Here is a 17,849-nt window from a genome sequence, read left to right on the forward strand (position 1 = left end):
TTGTGCGCACTAGCAAAGATTAACCCTTACATTTTGCTTTCATTTGCACTTCAAAGCCAGATCCGTGCACAAGTCTTAACCCCACCCGGCAGAACTCTCCACTTTAGATTTCCATTTTGTATCATCTAATTTTCCCTTTGACTCGCCACTGTTATCTTTCTGGTCTTGCTCCCTATTAAGAGCCACGCCTCTGTCTTTCTCCTGTGCTCTGAACATAGTGCATACTGTACATTCAAAATAAATATTAAAGGGGTTGCTTAGGTGTGCCGGAGGAGAAGCACTGTCATGAGAGTGCTTGACTAGTAGTAGGTCCAGGGGTTAATGTTAAATGTGAGATAAATGGGACAAAAGAAAAAAGAGACCATAAAATACAGACTGATTGAAATATTAAAGCCCTTTGAAATGCATTATCTACAATGACAGCATGCTTTGTGAAGAACAAAAACAAATATAAAAGGCTGACACTGACAGTGGTTTGTGTGTGTGAGAGAGAGAAGGGGGTGTGTAGTGGAGAGGATGCATGTGTGTACAGGGAAGAGATTTTAGTGGAGAGGGAGAGCAGAGCAACAGAGACTGGGGGAGACAGTGGTAGCTGCAGGCAGAGAGTGAGAAGGAAAGGGAGAGGAAGAGAGATAGAGAAAGAGAGAGGAGGAGAGGGAGAGAGAGTAGAGCGTGTGAGAGAGAGGAGGAGAGACCAGCAGCACAAGGCAGCCGCTCGTCTGTCTCTATCTGTCGTCTCTTGGATCTCCCTTAACACAGCTGCTTCTGACTAACAGTGTCCTCTCGCTCACTGACTGAGTGTGAGGGAGTGCCTGAGAGCGAGAACACCAGAGTTTACCAGTGGCTACGCACAAGTCTGTGTTCAACTGTTCTAGTTATGGTGTTACCACACATGGTGGAAGGTTTGACGATTTTTGATCAGGACGAGACTCAACACCAATGATCCCTAGTCAGCATACCCTCTCATTAAGGTAAGCAGATTTGACTTTCTCTTTACTGTCTTCAGTGTGGTCCTTACTCAAAATAATTTTATTCTAAGAGGATAATTTACTCTAACCCAAATGAGAGTTTTATTATATAAGCAGGCTGTTAATTTAGAATAACAAGCTTGAAACTGAAGTCCAGACTTGCGGTGATTTGTCGGTGACTTTGGTTTCACTGTTTATTGTTGCTCTGACCGGCTTTGTGTGTACAAACGTCAAAATGGCTTTATCGAGGGCTGACCTCTATGCTATTTTATCCCGGCTCTAGAGAAAATGTGATAATTGTAATTATCAAAGGTAGAGGGCTGATTGTTTTCCTGTGACTTAACCGGACTGCTTTGTTAAGTTTTTAATAGTCTACATACTTTAACCTCTATTACGCACACATTAGCTGAGGGTTAACAGAAATATGTGTACAGTACAGTATATTAAATGAAAGTGTCTTGGAATTTGTCATGTGGATTGGGTTATCCATGACATAACAGTCCTCTTACTGTACATCAATAAAAGAAAACAAACTACCTTTGTTTATGTTTATAACTTCGCATAGATGAAGTGGTAAGAGTCAAACGTTTAGTTTAGTTCATTTCAATAGTTTTCAACGTATACAATTTAAACATACAAAATTATAAAAATAAGTTTTTAAATGCTTTCTTTCTAGCTTTTTACATGGATTAATTGTACATTTCTCATTAAATGTATACACTAATAAGGAAAGAAACTAACAAAATAAAGTATATGTGGATTAAACAGACCTTAAAAATCCCAGATAATTTCTTTATACACGAGCGCTCCGTTTATTTAATTATCTTGTTTGTGTATTCTACAATTTGATTTCCTTCTCAAAGTTAAACCACTTCTTTGACTTTTATACATCTTTGTGATTAATCCTAGGAAGTGGTTTTCAAACATATATAAACAACGTTATTAACAGGAAACAAAGTGGATCCCAATCACACATACAACAAGCTCAGGCCTGTCACTCCTGCGCTGGGGGAGGTTTCAATGAAAGTGTTTGTTATTGACTCGAGACAAAGTGATAATCAAATATCTCTCTCGGCTACTTATCCAGAGATTTTTTTTTTTTTAGTATTTTCATTGCATTTGTAACCAAGCACCTTTCACAAAAGCATATAGCTTCCTAATGGGTCATTACCATAGACTGTATATATAAATGGACGTAGGGTCCGTGACGTCACCCATAGGATTCTGCAGAGTTGCCGTGAAGCCCTTAGTAGGCGGAGTCGGACACTAACGGCTCGACAGTGACTTCAGTCTGGCCGTGTCTCAATTCAGGGGCTGCACCCTTCGGAGTGCGCAGCCTACGCGGTCCACGGAGGACCCAGCCCACGTAGACCGGGTTGGCTGGACCGAGCGGCCTACAAAATGAGACGGTCTAGCCTACGGAGCGCTTCGTATTTACGTCACGTGATACGCGCTTTTCTGTTGCGCTGCTCCAGCAGCTTGCTAGCAAATTATCTTACAAGCTAACTCAGCTGAAAAGGATCCAGAAACTTTACTTTTTACATTTTTTGGAGATCACCGTCGGCGATGAATTAGAGGACCATGGCCAGGTAAATAAGATGAAGCTGTTCCTTTAGCCCCCAGTAATGTTACATTCGTAAGTTAACAAGTAAATTATATATAGCTGATGTAATTTAATCATATTATTTCATATTTAAAATAAGTCTTAATTTTTCTGTACTAATAAAACAATGTTTTTTAAATGAACAAAAGCATGTTGTATAGATTGATTGTCAACAATAGTAGTGTTCTAATCTTAATAGCTGTGATTATAAACAGCCTGTCCTCCTACAAAAAACGACCATATAGGTCGATTGTTCAGCAGCTAAATACAACCCAGAGTCACGTTTTAATGTGTAGCACCTCTAGTGGTCGTGTAAGAAACAACATGCTCCTGTCGATTGCAAATGCTCCGGAGGGTCGTTTATTCACAAATAACCCTCTCTGGAAAATCCTAAATTGTGGAATAGTTTGGCCATTAAAATGCTTTTTTATTAGATTTCTAGCGAGAAGTGTATATTGTACTTTTATAATCTACGTCCAGTGGATGTGTAGGATCTACAGTTTGATAGATATACGAAGATGATTTGAGGTCTCACCAGGAGAACGTGTACTGTATATGGGGCAACTTCCATGTAAAGTTAGCGTGGGTGAAAACAGTATTTCCGGTCTCGAGGTTTTCATAATAAAACCGGAAGTATTCCCCACACTGTCAAATGATTACACAGTGATATCTCCATTACTCATCCACTAAAAAACATCAGTTTATCCTTGTTAATTACACAATATTGATTGGTTTAAATTGTGTACAATGCTTTTGTGTTTTTAACCTTCGATTCGGAGAAACAAATAGTTTTTTTCGGAGTTTAGACACTACAGAGTTTCCGAAGACACTACACTACCCAGAATCCCCAGCTATCGTTTGGGACTACAACATCCGCCTTGCTTTACAAACCCCGTGATTAGCCCTCAAGCTCTGTGATTGGATATTGGAGTGGCAGTGCGACAAGGTTACGCTGTCAAACAGCTCTTTGAAATGGAATGGAACCACGCCAGACTATCCAAAACTGGACTTGGACGGGTCCAGCCCGGCCCTCCGCCCCCAGAATTACACTTGCTGGCTATTGTGTGTTTCGCAACATGTTCTATGGCACGTTCCTTCTACTGGGAAATGTAGTTTTAAAAGACGTTTTCGTATTTCCCACAATTAGAAGTTGCCAGTATTAAACTGTATACATCCCTGGAGGTTTAGGGGATACGAAACACATTGGTGTTATCAAATTTAAAACATATAATTAATACATGGGTGAAAATTGCTTGTGTCCATAATGGGCAGCATTAATACCACATGACAGCTAAGGTCAGAAGAGCTTTATTTAACAGCTGGTCTTATGTCTGTGACCCCTCCTGTTGTTAATTGATAAGCCTGAAACATGCACTTGTCAAGGTTCAGATGCACATTTAGCAAATATGGCAGTAGCCATCGATCATCTTAAGTTAAGATACTTTATTGATCCCAAGTTGGGAAATGTTTTTGTTGCAGCAGCATGTACTACTTTGTTCTACTCCACTACAATTCAGAGGTTAACCTGGTATTTTTACTCTACTACATTTATTTTTGTTACTTTGCAGATTCTGATTAATGATGTGAAATATAAACAACCCTTAAATCAGACTTTAGTTACACCTGAGTAAAATTCAGCCTTATCAGTTTGTCTGTTTTGCACATCCTCCTGTTAATATCTTTGGACGTCCTGCACTAAACTGTTTTATTGTAGAGATCACTACAGTATCTTCTTGATATTTTCCATTCTATATTTCTATCATTGACCCCTATTTTGTATGTAGGCTACTCTTAATATTTAAATGTGTTCATCAAATATAACTTATTCAACAACTAAATTCAATAACGTGCGGTTTAGACCAATGGTCTAGTTAATAAAACATAATAATATCGTACATAATATGACTATAAACTTTATTGTGAAATTAAAACAGAACGTTAAAGGAAAATACAGTTTCAGTCTCTCGATGTGAAGCTTATGCATTGCACCATGAACTTGTATAGACCTGTAACAGTCAACTGCATGAGGAGTTGGAAAGGTAGTTCAGAAAATCAGTAATATCTTTAAAAACTACAAAAAAGTCCCTTTCTATCAGCTGTGCACCGTTATGGTGTAAATACAGACTATCTACTAATTGTATCAAATATAAAAGTCAGCCGAATTAGTGTTGATACTGCAAGGAGACGTATTGTGTGAAAAGAAATGGAAGATGTTGTTTAATTGTTGATATATTTATGGTCCATGTCACGTATTCAGTTTTGGCGGCATCTCTTCCAGTTTGTCAAAAGGTCTTCTGATCAGGGCTCTATAAATACATATCTAGGGCAGATATGTAATATTTAATGCAGCCGAACCGTGTATTGCAATGCCGTTATGTGATGACTTTCAAAGAGAAAACCAAGAACACTCGGAATAAAGTATTATTATTATTATTTTAATGTTTTCCGATTTCATATCACATAAACACCATATCCAGACGTGCATTGCGGCGTGATTTTAGCCTATCAAAACCTCTGAAAACAGAAATGTGTCTCTCAGAATCGAAAGAGAAAAACCTATGGGTAAAACACAAAAGCATTGTACACAATTTAAACCAATTAATGTCGTATAATTAACTAGGATAAACTGATGTTTTTTAGTGGATGAGTAGTGCAGATATCACTGTTAAATCATTTGATCATTGGTTTTATTATGAAAACGGCGAGACCGGAAATACTGTTTTCAACCCGTAACTTTACATGGAAGCTTGCCGCATATACACGTTCTCCTGACGAAACCTCAAATCATCTTCGTAATATCTATCAAACTATAGATCCTACATATCGACTGGACGTGGATTCTAAAAGTACAATATATACTTCTCGCTAGAAATCTAATCATAAAGCGTTTTAATGGCCAAACTATCCTACCATTTAGGATTTTACAGAGAGGGTTATTTGTGAATAAACAACCCTCTGTAACGTTTGCATTGAACGGGAGCACCAGAGGCCGACAATTTTAAAACGTAATTATAGGTCGTATTAAGCGCTTGAACAAACGACATATTTGGTCGTAATAAGGGCTTAAACAATCGACCCATTTGGTCGTATGAGTTGGAGGACTTGTTGGTTTATATTCTCCTTCTTCCCCTAAACCTGCCCAGATGATGTCCCACTGACCCCAGGTCAGCACCTCCAGGTCCAGCAGCACCGTGCCCCCCGCTCTGCTGAAACACACAATTAAACATTTTCTATGACCTATTTCTTGTATTAATAAAATTAAACTGAAGACAATTTAATGACCTAGAGATACCCTATTATTCCACTGCTTATGTACACATGCAAATAATCTTTAAAACCTCAGTAAATGAAATGAACAATGTGTTTAACAATTACAATTTAATATTGTATTTTCATCTTATCACAAAGTAGAGGTAAGAATATATCCATCCTCTCTCTGCAGCTTAATGTCTTCTATTATTATAACTTTCATCATTGAGACAGAGGAAATCAATCATGTTATTTAACATCACCAGCAGTAACACAAATATCAGCAGAAGTCTGTTTATGGAGTTGTTTATTTGTATTGTATGTGCAGCAAGTATATAGAAGCAGCTGTTTGGGGAATCAGACAGACTCAAGCTATAATCGTTAGATATCTATTAAAAGAAAGGACACATACAAAATCAAATTCTGAAAGTAAGACACAAGTCTGTAGGACGGCAGTAAGCAGAGGTCTGGGTGGAGGATGCTCCTGATCGCCGCTTTGCTTTCTCCAGCACCACGGGGGGTCCAGGTGGATGGAGCTCTGTCCTGATGATCCGCTGGGGTTAGGGGTCCTTCTCCAGCACCTCGGGGGTCCAGGTGGATGGAGCTCTGTCCTGATGATCCGCTGTGCACTTTTCAGATTAGGGGTCCTTTTCCAGCAGATCCATTTCTCCAGAATTTTCCTAATTACAGAGAAAAACAAGAGAAAAATAAAAAAGTGAATTAATCATATTACACACAGGGTTGCAGAAGTATTATTGCAAAATGTAACTCTCAGCATTTCAGACAAACAATCCCTAAAGGATCATTTAAAATGATGTACTGTTCTGGTTTTTTAAAAACTAAAGAGATGAAATGACAGTCACACGTGCATCCCTTTGACAGCACAAACTAACATCAAGCTAAAGGCTGCTGTCTATTTGTGATTGTCTTATTATGGGATCAGGATAAATTAAATACACTTTAACCTAAATAAAAGATGATCAAATCTGGTGGAAATATTGAAAATAGGCTTTTTTTTTGCCGTACCTCAAAGCAGCATGAGCTGAATAAAAAGGTTGTAATGTTGTCCTAAAGTTTAATAAACAGTACAAAATTGACAAGGCCCGGAAGTTTGTTAACAGTGTTATGGCTACTTTTGTTCATAGCCTAAATGGTGCCATTGTTGACATAACAGTCCTGGGCTGTTTTTGCGAGATGGAGTTCATTTCACCCCTTGGGGAAATTATATTTTTTTAAAGTCACTAGCCAATTGCCTGAAAGACCACCTCCAAAGACTGTGAACTGCGAAAATGTCAGTATCACTGTTTTTGGATTTGGCTTTTAGAGTATGTATTCTAAGGCCCTTGCTAAGCCCAGACTGTCATGGCTAATGTTGAGTTAGATATTACATCTGTAGCCACAACACTGTTAACATGGCTGCTCTTCCTCTTGCCCACATCCCACCCCCCCTCTTCCCCCAATGGACTCTGCAGCTCTCCAGGCCCATGCTGGGCATGGCTGTCTGTCAAACCTTTTATTTTGTATTTGTTATGATGTTTTTTGTTATTTTATTTGTTAAAATAATTATGTATTTATGTAAATACTGAAAATAAATTACATTCATATTTTCACTTCTTTTGTCTACTGCTTACTGAAAATGTTAGCTATCACATCCAAATGGGACTATCAAATGAAAGGATAAGATTACCATACAATACAGAAAACATTACACATTAAGGCTCAAATCTTTTCCCAAGCCGTAGCAGTCTGAAAAGAGTCCCAAGTTTAAAAACACAAAATCTTGACAATGAATACTACGCTGTCATTTATCAGTGACAATGCAAACAACAGGAAGGTCTCCCCTAGTCCCATGTACGTTGGCATCAATGTCATAAGCATACCATAGAATGTAATTACGAAGTGCAATACCCACAATCCCTACAGGGTCGTAACGTCACAGAAGATAATACCTTTTCGAGAGTTTCTAAATTGTTCAGTATGCAGATAAATATTTGTTTTACAATAGAAACATTTTTCTCCATACATTTTCCCACATGTTGTGAGCATCAACTTTAAATCTTTTGTCAACAAATAAAAAACATCTTAATTTCCTTTAGGACAACATTTTGTTTATAACACCACTACATTAACAATAAGCATAGGAACATGATAACTGTCAACATTTAAGATTGTGCTTTTACTCTTTATTTAATCAGATCTATTTACAAGTAAAGGAGTTTTTATGTATAAATGATATCCTGTCTAAACATCAGTCAGGATTCAGAAAGAAACACAGCACCATCACTGCCACAATGAAAGTGGTAAATGACATTACTACTATTTTAGATAATAAGCAGAGTTGTGCAGCTCTGTTTATTGACCTTTCCAAAGCATTTGACACCGTTGATCATCGCATTTTAAAGCAGAGGCTACTCAGTATTGGCATATCCAGCCTTGCAGTGGGGTGGTTTGTGAACTACCTCTCTGAAAGGTCCCAATGTGTTCATTTTGATGGACTGTCTTCTGAATGGTTAAACATTTCTAATGGTGTACCACAAGGTTCTGTTTTAGGACCACTTTTATTCTCCATATATATTAATAGTGTAGGTGATAATGTGGATGAAGCTACTTTACATGTGTATGCGGATGATACTGTGATGTACTGTGCAGGTCCCTCCATTCAGGCTGTTGTTAACTTACAAGCTGTTTTTAACACTATTCAGACTCAGCTCTCTGAATTAAAGCTTCTTTTAAATGTGGATAAAACCAAGGTAATGCTCTTTTCAAAAGCTAAAAAGACACCAGAGCCTGTTTTAGATATTGTAACTACGCAAGGAACAAAACTTGAAGTTGTTGCCTGTTACAAATACCTTGGTATCTGGCTTGATGATTGTCTCTCTTTTAAACTTCATGTCAATAACCTGCTTAAAAAACTGAGGGTTAGGCTAGGTTTCTTTTTCAGAAACAAGTCCTGTTTCTCGCTTGAGGCCAGGAAAAGGCTAGTCACTGTGACCTTTTTACCTGTGCTGGACTATGGGGATTTGTTGTATATGAATGCACCTGCCAATTACCTGAGCAAATTGGATGCTGCGTATCACAGTGCTCTGAGATTTGTCACAAATTGTAAAGCGCTTACACATCACTGTACACTGTATACCAAGGCAGGTTTACCATCACTCTCTGTACGGAGGCTCAGTCATTGGTACACGTTTATCTATAAAGCTTTGTTGGGTAAACTCCCATATTATATCTGCTCTCTGATCACACAGAGAGTTGCAAGCAGCTATTGTCTGAGGTCACATGATGTAGTCTTGTTAGATGTGCCAAGAGCAATGACTGTCTTCGGTAAGACAGCTTTTATGTGCGCAGCTCCACTTGCTTGGAACAATCTTCAGCAAGAATTGAAACTGAGCAATCTCATTCCTCTGCATGTTTTTAAAGCTAGGCTAAATGAAATGCTTGCTGATACAATGGGCACTTGTAAATGTCTATAACTATGTATCCTGTAAATATAATGTATAATGTCCTTTATTGTTTTATGTTTCATGTGGAACCTATATGCTGCAGGTCTCCCTTGAAAAAGAGATCTATGATCTCAATGGGACCAATCTGGATAAATAAAGAGAAGACATTGAAAATGTGATAAAGCCACATTGAAAGTTACATCTTGCATTTTATGAAAAGTAAAGGTTTCGAATCATTGTATGACTTAAGTCCACTAGAAAATAAATTAAAGATGTGCAACAACTGTATCAGTAATTAAAATGATATAACTTATGTACAGGGTTGGGAGGGCTACTTGCCAAAAACACAACCAGTAACTTAATGTGATTATCAAGATATAAAAGTAATGTAACCTGATAACTTTATTTTTCTTTTGGATTACCTCAATATCAAATGCAATGCAAATAAACACAGGAGAGAATAAATATTAATATGATTTTTTTACTTAAAATGTATAATATAATACCATAAAGCAGATTCAGGCAGTAGGTGTATAGATTCACAATTAGTATTAGTATTAGTATTAGCCTACAGAACAGTACCGCTTCCAGAGAAGCGATACAATTTGATCATTTTACATATATATGCTCTTTTTAGGTTTGAATAAGATTGTAATCCTGAGTTTCCCTATTATTAAAAAAAGTAAAACTAATCCGATTACATCTTTTCCTATGTAACTAAGGATTACACTTTCATTTTTTTCTATACGATCTTGATGTAATCCATTACTATCTAAGCCAATACAAGTCATAACTTTTGGAAAATTGTCTCAAGTTATAAATGATGCCTTCAATTTCTTTCACGTGGAGAAGACATCCCATTGGCCGAGGCGTTGCAACTTCCCTCAAGCGTCCTACATGAAAGAAAGATCACATGTTAGAAATGTGTGCACAAACTATTCAGTATGACCCGTCTTAGTTTAAAGCCCAAGTGTAAGAGTGAACAGAGGCGGAGTCTGCCTGTTTTCCAATGTGTTTTGTTTGTTGGCTGCTGCAACCCAAACCAACATCCTCCTCACAAGCATTGACTGTTGGAATGTCATTACGCTCCACATGTGGAACAACAAAGGCTTCTTCAGGTGTGCCTTGTATCATAATGATATTGCTCTGATCAGCAGCAAGACTGTTTTCACCACTACCATGGTCGACATCTGCAACCTCCTCATTGCTATTAACAGTCGAACTAGGAGTGGCATTTACCTCGTCATTGCTACTCACCCTGCTTTTCCTTCTAGGCTGTTGTTCTTTGCCATTGGTGAAATAGAAAATGGTGGGCACTGCATCTCCTTCCCTAATAAAAATAATAAACAAAAACACATAAAATAACTTTTTGAGGTCTGTAGATATTCAACTTTGTTGTTTTAAATGTAAGAGTGCATTATAAAAGACAATAGAGGGCCAACATGTTAACTATGCAGTTAATCTATTCAACAATTACGTGTTTCCAAGATTCAGATTCAAAGGATTTATGTCATAGCACATAGGCTACAGTGTAGGCATGGCAATGCAAATCATCTGTCCCGAGCTCCTCCAACAATGCAACATAGTTATATAAGACATAAAACAATAAAATAAATTCAAAATTAAATTAAGAATAATAAATTATGCAGGCAGAAATCTATATACACGTAAATATAATAAGACATATGCAAGAACAGAATGTAAAGATAAATATTGTATAGTAAAATTAAATTAAATATTTTTTTTTACAGTGATAGCTGTTAAGATAAATAAGTTATAAGATGAAAACAGATGAATGAATGTTGCTATTAAACTAATGTAAAAAAGGGTAATATAATTCATCTGTTTTTAACATAGAGTGTGTGGGGGAAATGGCAATTCTCTATCTATGATAAAGAGGCTTTGCATAAATTGAAGAGAAATGTGATGGTTTGATTTCTATGTTTCTTTACTTAACTGGCAAAATCTTAATTTGGCTTTTAATCAAAAGAACATTATTCATCACTGATGTGCAAGCTGTGCCGTAACAATTATTTAGCATTGTATGATGTATAACATGTATTTAATTAGTAACAACAATTTACACTCACAAATGGAACCAAGTTATTTTTATTTTTTTTAAAGGATCTGTACCCATGAGTCCGTGCTGAAGGGATGACTCTCAAAGTGTTCACTGCACAGGCGAGAAGAAACGTTGGGGGTCCATTTATTCCTCCGGATGTTCAGCACCCACTGGTCCAGCCTGTCTGGACCACCTAAAGGAAACCTTTATTCAAAAATACATGAAAACCGACACAAAGATAACAGGAGGCTTAATGGCATATTCACTTAATAACGCATGAACAACTTTTACAAATATTTCTATATAGTCTGTGTTGGTAAATGTAATCTAGGTTGCACATTTCCTGCTGAAATACATGCATGGGCCTACTGCGTGGCACTTTGGTTTTGATAAAACAGTGTAGTTCCACTATATAAACGTTACATTCATAATCAAACGAGATAATATGCAAGATAAATAGCTATTTGTTGTTATTCTTAATGCTTGTCATTCACACGTTAAGAAAATAAAATAAGTACCGATACATAGCAGAACAATTGTGGCGATGTTCAGCTTAATAAGCCTTGTTCAACATCATTTCTTTAGCTAATACTATAGCGGGCTGCAGGCGAACCAAGTCCACGTTTCGCTGCATTCCTTGATCTCCAGTTATAACGCCAGGCTCCGCTGCTGGCCGAAGCTAACGGAGCCGCAAAGGGCTAGCTACGGCTCCGGTTAGCTTCGGCGGCGGACTCCAGCGGCCACCACTGGGATAATTGGGTCCCCTTTTAACATTTGCTCCCATTTAGCATTATGGGCCATAGACTATAAAAGTCTTACCCAAGGCTGAATCATAAACTAAACTGTATATATATATATATACACATGTATAAAGGGTTACGTCCTTAGCTGGCTAATAAGCTACATAACAAGCTAAGCTAACAAGCACACAAACACCTGCTAACGGGGTTAACATGTATAATATTATCATTTTACTCACCGAAAAAAGCTGAGAGTAGACTTCTTGGAAGTTCTGTTAGTACATTCAAGCGCACAGCACGACATCTTAATTGTCTGGTATATCACCACGAACACGGCTAAAGCTAAAGGTTCAAGTACAGTACTATGACTAACTAACGTTGTAGCCTCTATGGTTGTAGCCTAGCAGAGTGGACAAGTTGCTGTTAGCTGACAGTGAGGCATGTACGTGTCCATCAACGTGACCACGCCCTAATTAATGCAAAAACTTTAAGACCTAATATAAATAAAAGGGTCGTGTTAGAAAACAATTTACTCACAGATCCATAATCATGAAGGTGGAATCTAACTATATCGATAATAAAAATGTATGGAGCCAGGGATAGAAACATGTTTTTTTCTGCTGTAAAGTTGGGCATTTTAACATGGGGGTCTATGGAAATTGCTCCTTTCTGCAGCCATCGCCTATCGGCCAATATATGAACTGCAGTGTGTGGCACTTCCGTATTGGCTTCCCGGCTCTTCCCCAGTGTTTGCCGCTTGGTCATTACCCATCAAGCTAATAATCAACACAATGAATCTGTTTTTCGAAGAATTTTAGTGATTTATTCACTCTAAATGTAATTATTTGATTCTGGAAATGTATTTATTTGATAACTGAATTTCTTGCTCGACTGAATAGATTTGATTTATGTAATTGATTCTGCTTAATGGTGAACTGCTGCAGCATGTTGTGTCTTAGTGCAGAATACACATAATCCAATTGAATTGCCTTCAAGGGTTTTTTGTTGTTTTATTCAACACATCATTATACAAGGTATACTTAGTGTTCAGTTTGGTACAAACACGGAACATTCAGACTGACAACAGAAACCACTTGTGTGATGGCAAAGTAAAGAGCTACAGCATGAACAATTTGACCTGCCTGACATCCGCCTTCCACAAGGAGATGAGATTATTAGGAGAGGATATACAGTATGTACCCTTTTTTGGTAAAGTCCAAGACATCCAAACATCCGTTGCTGCTGATATTATACACTGGCCCTGCAAGCCTTGATATTAAGGAGCAGCCCACATCCAGTATCATCAGACACAATTAGCTTTGTCAAGCCCTGATGCCAGCTTTTCTGGAGGAAGTCTGTAAGGCTCGCACTTACATTTATAGTGGATTCACATGATGCTCAGGAAGACACAAGAACCCTTTTATGTAGTGGATGTACATCATTTTTCCTGGATTGTGCCTTGTGTGTTTGCAGTCAAATTTAAAAAGACAATGGGAACATAGATAGTGGATGTCATGTAAGAGAGGTCGTTGCAAAGGAGATCGTTTGTATGATTTGTACAATTTCTAGCCCAGGACACCCCATCACCGGGTTCAACACATACACATATATTTAGTGCAGAAATGATAAAATAATCGATAAATCGAAATTGCCATATATTTGCAGAATCCAGTATCTCATGAGGATTATATGCAGTCGATCAACAGAACATTTATCAGCAACTGTTATTCAATTGAATAATCTCTCAAGTCATTTTACAAGCAGGACTGCCTGATATTTCCTCACAGCTCTTCATACTGTATGTGTGGATGTTTTTTGTTGTTTTATATCTTTTTAATATTTTGCAGTATGGATTATACACTGTTGATTGTACAAAAAAAGACGATTTAATTAATTATCTGTCATCTATCTGGGGAAACACTGATCTGGGCTTTTCCTGGCAAACTAGTCATTAATTATTAAATTATAAATGTCAGATTAATTGACAATAAAAGCAAGGAGTGTTGGCGCTTTTCATACAGTATTATGCAATCATGCATCGGTATGTGGCGTATGTTTGGTGCAGCTGTAATGCCAGCCTGTCTCCCCTTAGTGTCACTTGATACTCTGATGTGGTGGTGATAAAACCCAGTAAGAAGGTGTTTTTGTAAGTAGCTGTTAGCTACTCAGTGTTGCGGCAATTGCACTGCAGCAATTTGCAGTGACGTGCCAGTGGAGGTGAATCCACAATTATCAGGTTCATGGAACAGATGAAGGAACACTCCAATGTAGCTTTGAGCAAGGAAGGTGATGTTTTATAAGACGTGTGTGTGTGTGTGTGTGTGTGTGTGTGTGTGTGTGTGTGTGTGTGTGTGTGTGTGTGTGTGTGTGTGTGTGTGTGTGTGTGTGTGTGTGTGTGTGTGTGTGTGTGTGTGCGTGTGTGCGTGCGTGCGTGCTATTGCTCTGTGACGGTTACATCATGTGTGTGACATGCTGTTCCAGATATTACCCTGGTTCCTGCCTTTGCTAATCGAGAATGTTTTCCGTCATATGTACTTGAAAAGGCGGTTAAAGAGTGTTGTGTTGTAGAAACACATTCATTTAAAATACTACTACATTTGTATTATTATAGGATTATTAAATTCTTGAATTACACATTCCCCCTGATTTGTTTTCCTTCGTGTGAGTGTGTAGTGATCACGGGTGCCTTAATTTACTTTGTTGGGATCCCTCTCACCCCTCATCACCTCCATCCCTGAATTAAGATTTCCCCCCCTTTATTTTCAGTGTGTATAATGATCTTATGGTGTTTTTAATGATATTTTAATGCCAGAAATAAAACATTTGATACATTGGAACCACGTCTCCTGCCCCTCAGTATCACGAACCTGAGTGCCTTGTTGGTACTTGGAATAATTATTTCCTTGGGTGCAATTCCCAAGGTGGCGTTGTCTGGCTTTTAGTTGAATAGGATTGCCAACAAACACCCCCCACGTGCCGCCACAAAGTTACACATTCTCAGAAGAGGCCTCCTTGTTCTCATAATTGCACACAGACATGAATGGCAGAGGTCACTGACATAGTGTGTAGGAGTGCACAATTAATTAACCTTCATTAAAGTTTCAGTGTGGGCAGAAAGCCATAAATACACCTGTTACCTTCACAGACAACATATTTTATAATACCATCCAACGAAGGTCATTGTTTGGTTTATTTATCAAACAAACCATCCCCCAAATTGTCAATCTGGTTTATGTTCTGGTTCATTCACTTGAATTGACATATCAACCATCTGATCTCCATCCTTTCCAGCTTTCTATAGGAAAACTGAAAAGGTAAATGAAGAATACTGAATGTTTCTAAAGATGGAAAAACTGTAAAATGCAATTGTATTCAACCAAATACTTATTTGATGTACTCGAATGATAGAATGTGCCTCCATTTTGTCATAATGCAAACTTTGGATGACGTGATCCGTGAATAAGCACTTTCGAAGACTGAAATGACGCCTCAAAATACAACACAAGCCCAAAGAGGAAGATTGTGGCACTCTTAATAGGGTTAGAAACAAAAAGTTCTCCATTCAAACAGAATTGCAGAGTTTGGGACCCTAACTGTGTGCATGTGTGTGTCTGTGTGTTTCTGCATACATGTGATGGAGAGTATAGAGCTGTAAGAAGTTCAGCTCATGATATCGTTAAACATACTGTAGAATTTGAAGAGAGAAATGTGTTTGATCCCTGGTGAGAGAATGTTAAATTAATGAGAAAACCTCAAATGATATCTCTTGTTTGAAGGCCAGTAAAACTGGAGCTTGTTGTCTCTCATCTACCAAGTTGGATACAAATACTGCCTGTCTCTAACAAAAACACTAGGCTGTGAAATGTGCAAAATGGAAAGTGATAGCTCTTTCAGAATTGTAGAAATATTTGGCCATTTTTATTAAACAGTATTAGGATTCACCAATTATATGAAGCTCAGCTGGATGTATCATTAGCAGACATCTCTCAGTGGATGTCTGCTCACCACCTCAAGCTCAACCTTGACAAGACTGAACTGCTTTTCCTTCCGGGAAAAGTTTGTCCCACTCTTGACCTAACAATCAACATCGGCACCTCTGTTTTTTCTCCGACCCAGACTGCAAAGCATCTGGGTGTGACAGATAACAACCTGTCCTTCACTGCAAACATCGCTGCCACAACCCGCTGCTGCAGATACACTCTTTACAACATCAGGAGGATACGTCCCCTCCTGACCCAGAACGCAACTTCTGGTCCAGGCTCTCGTCACGCCTAGACTACTGAAACTCCCTCCTGGCTGGTCTACCAGTATGTGCCATCCGACCTCTGCAGCTCATTCAGAATGCAGCGGCTCGTCTGTTCTTCAACCTTCCAACATTTTCCCACACCACGCCGCTCCTCCGCTCCCTTCACTGGCTTCCGGTAACTGCTAGAATCCACTTCAAGACAATGGTACTTGCGTACCATGCTGCGAATTAATCTGGCCCTTCCTACATCCAGGACATGGTTAAACCGTACACCCCAGCACGTGCACTCCGCTCTGCATCAACCAAACGGCTCGCTGCACCCTCGCTGCGAGGGGGACCCAAGTTCCCATCAGCAAAAACACGTGGGTTTGCTATGCTGGCTCCAAAATGGTGGAATGAGCTCCCCATTGACATCAGGACAGCAGAAAGCCTGCACATCTTCTGGCGCAGACTGAAAACTCATCTCTTTCGACTCCACTTCGAGTGATATAACTATTAACATAGCACTTATATACTAACAAAGGACTGGCTTATCTAAAGCCAGTTGAGTAGCACTTTACATGTTTTGGCTCTATGAAACCTGATGTACTTATATGATACTGTTTTCTTCAAGTTTGTATCTTCTTGGTTGAACGCACTTATTGTAAGTCGCTTTGGATAAAAGCATCAGCTAAATGCAATGTAATGTAATAATGATTTGTTAATGCACACGCTGGAATGCATTGGCTTCTTTTTGAGTTTTTAGTAATCAGCAGCTCATTACGTAACATGACTGTCTGATTCTATGTGAATGCTTTGAATATACAGTATTTCTTATCTCTGTATCTATCTTTCAGACACAAGACAATTCTATTTTTAAAACAAATCAAAATGTGGCTACTTTAACTGCGAATAAACTGTGATTATGTTTTAAAATTGCAAATTGACTGATGAATTAATACTCAGGCAGTCTGTAGCTACATGTGACCGGCTTCCAATGAACATAACTAGGGCCTGTTGCTTTTATCTGCTTTGAGTAATCAAAACTGATCATAAGAAATGATTCAACAAATAATTATTGTACGCGTGTACTGACTCCACAAATGTGTCCGTAAAAAAGATAGTATAATACAATGCAAGAGAAAACACCAATTGAAAGGATGCCATTTAATGCAGTCTGATCAAACTGTTAATATTATAATGTTCATTGTTCACACACGTTGAGATTTGATGATTCAATGTTATTTTCATTTTGGAGGCTTCAGTTTGTGGAGCTGTTGAGCTGACGGATGTTTCTAGTATATGTGTACTCCATATATAACTACTGATTTAATTATTAGCATTATTTTTTGTTATTTCTATCTCAGAGAGATAGAATGGTTTGTGCATTAAGAAATTAGGATTGTTAAAAATTGAAATGTACAGTAAGGTGATGCATATTGTTAGGGAACGTATATTTATAATTAATTACAGACTCCAGATTTTGGATTTATGACAGTAAAAGCAAGTTTAGACCTGACTTTCCATCAAAGAGATTAGTTTAGATGGATATTGATTTA

The 17,849-nt window shown here is 38.1% G+C and overlaps 1 protein-coding gene across 1 annotated transcript in view; it reads left to right on the forward strand.

The window, feature by feature from the left end:
* Window positions 1–775: 775 nt before the first annotated feature.
* The window catches only part of opn7b (opsin 7, group member b), a 159,211-nt gene continuing 142,137 nt past the window's right edge, over window positions 776–17,849 (forward strand). Inside the window, exon 1 of the mRNA XM_034087613.1 lies at window positions 776–971. The gene's annotated coding sequence lies outside the window, so the exon portion shown is untranslated. The remainder of the gene's footprint in view (window positions 972–17,849) is intronic.

This window comes from Pseudochaenichthys georgianus, chromosome 7, assembly GCF_902827115.2.
Source record: "Pseudochaenichthys georgianus chromosome 7, fPseGeo1.2, whole genome shotgun sequence".
Classification (NCBI taxonomy): Eukaryota; Metazoa; Chordata; class Actinopteri; order Perciformes; family Channichthyidae; genus Pseudochaenichthys; species Pseudochaenichthys georgianus.